Genomic DNA, 7,940 nt, shown 5'->3' on the forward strand with positions numbered 1-7,940 from the left:
TCATAAATGTGAACACATACATTTCAGGTTTGTCGAGATGTTGGACTTCCCACGTTAGGTGTGGGTGATAGAGCAGAGCGAACAGTGCCCTAATTTTTGCCTTAATTACATGTGCCCGCCGCTTGGCATGGACATACGCAAACGTGTTTGCCCCTTCCCAGTGTAAGCTCTGCGCGTGTGCACGTGCATGCGTGTGTGTGTGTGTGTGTGTGTGTGTGTGTGTGTGTGTGTGTGTGTGTGTGTGTGTGTGTGTGTGTGTGTGTGTCCGCGGGTACGAAGAGAGAGAGAGAGGAAACTTTATTCTTTAAACAGCCCTAGTTTGGGCCGTCGTGCCAGAGTCTCTTCATTAGGAGACGGCTGGTCCGTAGAACTCCCGTAGAACTCCTAACAAGAAGGCAGTGGGCCGCCGAAAGTTCTTGCATCGATTTGGCCTCCACGCCAGGACCCGGGTCAAACCAGTACTCCCAGGAAGCGATGCGGGAACGCAGGTGGGGTGTTAGGTCTGGCGGATGGCACTCCCAGTAAAGGTGTCGTACTGATGTGTACGAACTCACCGCGAGCTGTTGAAAAATTGGGAATAAAAAAGTGCAGCGCTAGAAATCTGTAGCTGCTCTCCCAGCAGCCAGAATATGTTGCCAAAATGGCGAATTGGAAGCGCGCGCATGCGCAGATCACTACTGATAAAAGGTCCATTTTCTTGTACTTGCCGCGCGGCAGGTGAATGGGACGGCACGTGAGTAGAACAGGTGCACGAGGAGGATAGCTCTTACTGTGGAGAAGCTGACGCGTGAATAGCGTCCAGTCGGCCTGTCGGAGCAATTCGCGCCAAAAGACGAAGAAACGAAGGTCAAGAAAGACACGTGAACACGATGTAGCATTGAAGAAATGTCTAAGTAATAATCACCGGGTTTTCGTCTTTCAGACAGGCGAGCAGACTTAGGTTCCCAAGGAATTTTTATTGCTTGACTTCCTGAACTTTCTTGCTTCTTGCTCTAAGGCGCCAGCCTGCGCATATTTAACGGAGTATGCACATGTTTACCGACTCAGAACCTTTCACTGCTCCTGACCTTTCTCAGGGTGATTCACATTCACTGTCGGCTTCATCTGATGAGTCATCTCATTCCTGCAGAAATATTTTTACGATATTTTTGTCCTGAAAGAGACCGCGGTCGTTACGAATGGAGCAGACACGTTTGCAAGGCTAAACCAACCTTTCATCACATCCAGTTATCATGTCTAAAAAAGGCGCCAATAAACGTACTTGCCTCTGACACTGGACAGTGGTGATCCGCTGTTGACGTTCGTGAGGAACAGACACGCAGACCAGCGCTCCCGGATACCTTTGTTGGCGTTCGAGCATCCAAGTCTCAATTGTTTCTTGACTTGTTCTGGAATGCATTATTTGTATAGAGACGTGACATCGTTTAGGGCAAAAACCTTATGTGACTCATGGATAAACAAATCCGGTGTTGTTGAGCGTTCACAGCGGATAGTGCGTAGACATTCCGTGGACTTAAACACTTCTCAGGGTTTGTGAGTGCGAAAGCATGCATACCCAGTAGAGCTTCTGAGATACCATGCTTCCGTCTCGCGTTGTCAAAGAGCTTTGTAATCTTGTCGCTTGGGACATCTTGCTTTGCGATCCGCCTTAACGCTTTTGAATAACTTAGATCCACCGTGTAATTTGAAAGGTGACCACGATGTTGAGGAGAAGGAGGAGGAGGAAAAAAACTTTATTCAAACACAACATTAAGCGTCGAGAATGACCCGGGCTAGGCTCACCAACGCCAACTGGTCTGTGAGCTGGTCCGAGGTTAGCCAAGTCCACCACGTTGAAGGCAAAGGGTGGGGAAAATGTGGGGATTGAATTGAAATGGGGCAGGAAAACATGCAGTGTTCTAAATTAGCGCATGGTTCGGGACAATTTGGACATGCTGGTGAGTGTTGGAGACGGTAGAGAAAGGAACGAGCAGGTGTAAGGATGTATTTAATTGTATGCGTCGAAGAATGCGTAGTTGTGTGGTGGTTAGAGAATTGTTAGAGATTAGTTGTTCTAGCGCCCACTGGAGATCCCAAAGGGTGAACGGCTCATCGAGTTCTGCATTGGAGGCACCCATGTAGGGAGGATAAAAGCTAGGTAGAGGAGGAGGAATATAAAGGTCGCTGAGCTGGGTTGCTAAAACGTCCGATCCCAGCAGGGAATGATGCTTCTCGAGAGTGGGAGCAGGAGCCGGATGAGGCCCAAGGAGCTTTCTAAGTAAGTGCCAGGTTCTTTTCTGATCCAGGCTGCCGTTGATGGTGTTACAAATTTCAATCCATTGATTCCTGGCCAGTGTAGCACAGTGCTCTTTGTCATGTTCCGTTAATTCAGAGATGCGCTCGGCTAGCCGACTATTATTTGGTTGGGTGCGAATGGCGTGCAAGAGTCGTTTTCTCCTATTCCAGATACGGACAAGATAAATGTCTGGGTTGTCTGATGGGGCTGAAGTGAAACATTCCTGCTTGGCTTGTTTACGGGCCTGTTTGAGTGCTTTAGTCCAGTTCTTGAGATTCCCATTAGTTTGAGAGGTGTCGCGAATAAGGCGGAAGATTTTCCAGTTTGTGAAATTTTACGTTTAGGCAATCGGATACAGGTAGTAATAGTGATTTGGATAATGTAATGATCGCTTAGTAGTCTTTCATCTGTAACATTCCAGGTGGCATCTCGCACTCCCCGGCCTGCCGTGAGGTCTGTCATGGTCGACTGTTGATATTTTTGACCCTCGCGAGTAATGGAATCGGGGTTGTTGTAAACTGTTATTTGAGCTCCGTTTAATGTGTCGTTGAGTATGCGGCCAGGTCGTAAAGTGCGTGGGTAACCCAAAATAACGTGCGGGGCATTAAAGTCCCCACCTATAATGAAGTCGCAGTCGGGATACAACCTTGAACTAAAGTGAATAAGTGGCTTGAAAAGTGTGTACTCTTTACTCTTTAGGGGAATTATAAAAATTTAGCATATACAACGGGCGAGAGTGTTCAGGGTACATAGTAAACGCAGTGAGATACCGCTCAAGACGGGAGGGGACATCGATGACCTCAAATCGAAGATCCCGGTGAATGTATGTGCTAACTAATGGGGTGCTACCGCTGTCGTAAGCCGCATGTACGGCGCGGTAGCCAGGAATACCTTTAAGAGCACGCGATTCCTGTATGAGAATGAGCTGAGGTTGCGAAGGCAAAGTCAAGAGCCATTGGATTAAGAGGGTTCGATTGGTGTAAAGGTTTCTACAGTTCCACTGTACAATGTGAGTGTTATTGTTCTCTGTCATCGTTAAGCTACGTTAGCCCGCTTCTCGGGATGGATGGAAGAGGATGCAGCAGCTTCTTCTGTGGATGTATACGTGGAGGGGGACGTTTGAGTGAATTGGTGAGGAATTCTATGCGTTCGTCATCCTGCAGAATATTACTAAGGAGAGTGTGCATGGGCTCGAATGCTTGGCGAATGGCTGAAATTTCTTCGGCTAGATACCAAAGTATCGGGTCATTCCGGTTTTTTATGTGCTGCATATAATTGTCAGATGTGATGACCGGTGTGGGATTTTGAGATGTGTAAGAGACAGGGATGGAAGGAGGAGGGGGACGGGACGGGTTCGGCTCACCCGCTGGTAGAAGTGTAGCCGGCTTGAGAAGTGGACGTTGTGGAACTGATTTCTCCTGAACTTCCAGATGCCAGGGATTGGGTCGAGGCGGTCTCGCAGCCTCCTGTTGGGCTGGGGGTAGTGGGGGAAAGCCATCACGGTTGGGAGGTTGTTGGAGCTGCACATGCTTCTGGTTGGTGCGACCAGATGACATCTGCCAAGCAGTCGATGTTTGCTTCTCAGGCTTGCATCTATATAAGACGCGGCGGAAGAGAACGTTGTGGGGTACATGGGTGCCTTCGAACGTTATTAACACCGATTCAGCCTCTCCCGTCATGCGGGCAGACAGGATCAACTTTTAGAAAGCCTCGAATCGTGGCATGCGCGATGTTGAGTTTATCTGCTTGTTTATTCGATCTTTCGGGCGAGTTCTGCGACTCTCTACACCTGAGGTGTATTAGCGTGAACGACCACCTGTCACTGCTGCCGAGTTATGAAACACCTCGTGCAGTTAAAGGGACACTGAAGTGATTTGTAAACAATGCGGGATTACGAGCGCAAACTGTAGTCCGGAGTCCCTGGGCCCTGTTTCGACCACTCTGTGCGCGTTTACGCGAATTTATTTAGTAGAAAAATCAATTCGAAAATGCTGTCCTCCTCTCGTTACGCTCGCCCATTTTCTGTGGCGTTTTCGTGTGACATCAGCAGGAGAGGAGCTGACAATTGGCTGCGCTACTGCACGGCTCGCCGACCTTCCGCGACCGAGTCAGTCGGCCCACCGTTTAGTCCGCCGGCCGCCGACGGGTCGTCGCAATTTGCTCGATCAGTTGAAACTAAGCCACAACACGTTTGGGAATGGAAGAATGCGCCTTTCTTTACTTCGTTAGTTTGTACTCTGTATCTAGCTCCAAGTCAAGGTCGCTTCACTGAAGCGCTGCACAAGCGCACATGCGACGCTTCGCTGACTGGTACGCCAGTAGGAAAATATAAGGCCTCTTGAAGGGGGAGAAGAGTGAGCGAAGTCAATATAGGTACTAAGGAAATAAAATCAACTGATATTTTTACCGTACAGCGTAAAACTAGGGTGCGGGAAGCACTTTTTTGCGCTGGGCGAACAAGCAGAGCGGTCAGCAGCACGACTACGCATCTGCGAACGCTTTCCCGTCTACGAAATGCAATTGCTAGACGTGAGCTATTGTGGAAACTCGGGGGACGCTTACTGCACGAGCGCAATACAACAAATAGTCACCTAAGCTGCTTGCCCATGTGTTTTGCCAGTCACAAGTTCGAATCGCCGCGGGTACATGCTTTTTTTTTTATGAGTTAACTTTTTCGTTTTTCGCCGATGTTTTCTATACTGAGTTCACCTTTTTTTTGGGCCGCAACGTTCATTGCTCCACGAACTAGTCCACAGAACTCGCGCAGGCTGGCACTGGCGCGCTAGCGAGTTCTCGTTGGCGTGCTGTTGCCATAAGCACCGACTGCTTGCGGGCAGTGGGCACAGCCCAGAATCAACAGACCCTTGGCCTGGTGCGAACCCGCTTGCCTCGCTCATGAGCGAGGCAAGCTCCAAATATGGGGGAAAAGCGCATGCATTTGAGCGTCTGCGGGGACGCGGAGGGCGTTCATGCACTGCGTAGGCCTCAGATAGTGAATGCTACGATTCCAAGCCGTCCTGGGAGGCTTATCTTATGCATTTTACAGCCGGCAACATGGCAGAAGCGCGGTACTACGATAACTGGGATATTGAGAATGCCCATCCAACGACGCCATCGAATGTCAAACATGTTGTTTTACAGACCGAAACCGAAACCGAAACTTGTTTCATTGCTAACCTTGGGCATCGTCCAATCACGGCGCCCCCTCCTCCTAACGTCACAGCTTAGTTTGTGCGGCCGCCGCAAACCGCGCATGGTAGTTTTTCTTCTTTCGCGCTTTGTAAAATAATTACCGATTTGTCAACCGGAAAAACGATGAAAAGTGTGCTAATTTGAGCCAGTCTACACAGTTCAAGCAAAAACGGGAGATTGACAAATTCACTTCAGTGTCCCTTTAAACGCTCGCCACCCAACCGAGGCCACGGAAGCAGGTGAACATTTCGCACCAGTAGTGGCGAAGTGTTTACGAAGAACGTTTCGGGTATAAAACGATTCTGAAGGAGCTGTTGCACTTATGGACGCCGGACAGTGGCTATTTTGCTCCATGGGACATTCAAGGCTTTCACCTTTTGCCTTGAAGGCTTTTGCCAAGACTCTCGGGGTGCAGCGCGCGAGGAGAATACGCGACCGCACGTGAGGAGAAGGGGTGAACTCCAGCTACGGGGGTGCGGATTATGAGGAATCAGTGGAGTGAAGTGAATGCGACTGCCTTCATATAATACCTATCCCATATCGGGAGAGGCTTAGGGCTGAAGTGGACATCACTCTTAACAAAAAAGCTCGTAAAAGGGTAGTAACGGCTGTATTTCCTAACTTTTTACGGAGTTTACTACCCCCAAATACGGTACGTAGGTCCTACCACTAAGTGTGGAACCGTTACTAGTCTAGACCGTGCACTTAGTAACTGCTGCTGGTTTGATACTAACATTCACTGAAGCAACAAATTCTATTAATTATTGAACATAATAACTGCAGCTATTTTTCCACGCCAAATCACGATTAAAAAGTTTTTGCAAATCCCTATGCTGTCTTGTATATGCTCACATTAAACTGCATAATTCTAAAATTATCGCTAAAATATTTTATTTTTATGCCCAGCCCACCGACTCTCTCGGGGGCTTTCCGCTGCTGGCTATAAAAGCAAGAAGAGCAGGTGTATTTCTAAGGTAACTAAGTAATACTCGCTCTCCTCGTGCATCCCGTTGGCTTTATTGCTCAATTCAGTTGTTGACTGTCCACGTGTGATATGTGCGTGATGAATGTGTCTATGTCGCGATGCGCACTCTGCAGATCCACATTGTTACGCGAGCTCTTTACTAGGTCATGCATTACCAGTTAGTAAAAGCAACTAAGTACCTAGTCAATACTGGGACAAGTAACTGGTTCGTGTTCTGTTAGTAAGTGCGCCGACCTTTTTTTAAGAGTGATGAACAGGCTAACGTTTTACAGCGAAGCTCTTTCTGTAGCATCCCGCGCGTGCTCTCCCACTAGGGGAAGGGTGGGAGGCGTGCGGGTACCTGAACCGGAAAGTGTCCGCGAACAAACAAGCATTTAGACAACAATCGATTTCGCAAGGCATGCGATCAGACGATAACTTGTTCGGGACAACACAGTGCATTGAAATTTCGAAAGCTCAGATTAGACCATTATGGATAACGTTCTTGGACATTAAAGGGGCATATGACAACGCAAACAGGGAACTTCTGTGGAGGGGGCTGACATTCCAGGGCTTAGATGACGAGTAAATACAGTTCCCTAGAACAATCTACGAATAGTGAACCTTACATGGGAAGGGCATAAATGCGCACAGCAGGTCAACACCCACCGAGGACCGAAACAGGGATGCCCTTTGAGCCCAATACTGTTTATGCTTACTTGGCAGGGTTAGAAAAGAAACTGGAAGACAGTCACTTAGGTTTCAACCTAACGCACATGTGGCAAGGCGAATTGATAGAACAGCGTATTCCGGGAATATTATACGCAGACGACGTTGTTCTTTTATCTGATAACTAGAGCGATATGCAACGGCTCATAAATATTAGTGGCCATGCAGCCACAGACCTCCGGTTAAATTTTAGCTCTGAAAAACCGGGAATAATGGTTTTTAATGACACCAGCACTGACTCAGTGTCAATCCAGCATGGCGAATTACCCCGAGTCAAGGAATACGAATATTCGGAATGTCGATAAACGAAGGGGAAGACTACTTAGAGCTCACGAGGAACAACTTAAGCGAAACGCAACTATAATGAAGCATACAGCTCTGTGATGGTATAATGAATACGAAGCAGTGAGGGGAATTTGGATTGGAGTAATGGTTCTGGACCTCACATTTGCGAATGCAGTACTCTGCTTAAAATCAGACGATCTATCGTGCCTTGAAGTTAATTAGAGAACGGTAGGCCGTCTTGACCTTAGGAGCGCGTGGTAAAAACACTTAACGAAGCAGTGCAGGGAGATATGGGCTGGGCGTCATTTGGAGCTCGAGAAGCTCAGAGCAAAATATAGTTTGAGGGGAGGTTGAGAGAAATGGATCCAAGTAGGTGGACAGCTAAAGTTTTTAGGTACCTATACATGGAAAGCGTGGACGAGCAGTGACTAAGGAATATTAGAAGGCTAACGATGGAATACGGAAAGAACAGGGAAGAATCAAAGATAGACAAGG

At 48.0% G+C, this 7,940-nt stretch overlaps 1 long non-coding RNA gene across 1 annotated transcript; it reads right to left on the reverse strand.

The window, feature by feature from the left end:
- Positions 1 to 407: 407 nt before the first annotated feature.
- LOC144169396 (uncharacterized) lies at positions 408 to 1,643 on the reverse strand. Its single transcript, XR_013322438.1, has 4 exons — positions 1,266 to 1,643; positions 1,068 to 1,153; positions 905 to 1,005; positions 408 to 807 (listed from the first exon to the last, which is right to left on the reverse strand). It is a non-coding gene; the product is annotated as an uncharacterized LOC144169396 (long non-coding RNA).
- Positions 1,644 to 7,940: the final 6,297 nt, after the last annotated feature.

The sequence above is a fragment of the Haemaphysalis longicornis genome, unplaced genomic scaffold, assembly GCF_048455015.1.
Source record: "Haemaphysalis longicornis isolate Haplotype H1 unplaced genomic scaffold, Haemaphysalis longicornis Haplotype H1 scaffold_2, whole genome shotgun sequence".
Taxonomy (NCBI): Eukaryota; Metazoa; Arthropoda; class Arachnida; order Ixodida; family Ixodidae; genus Haemaphysalis; species Haemaphysalis longicornis.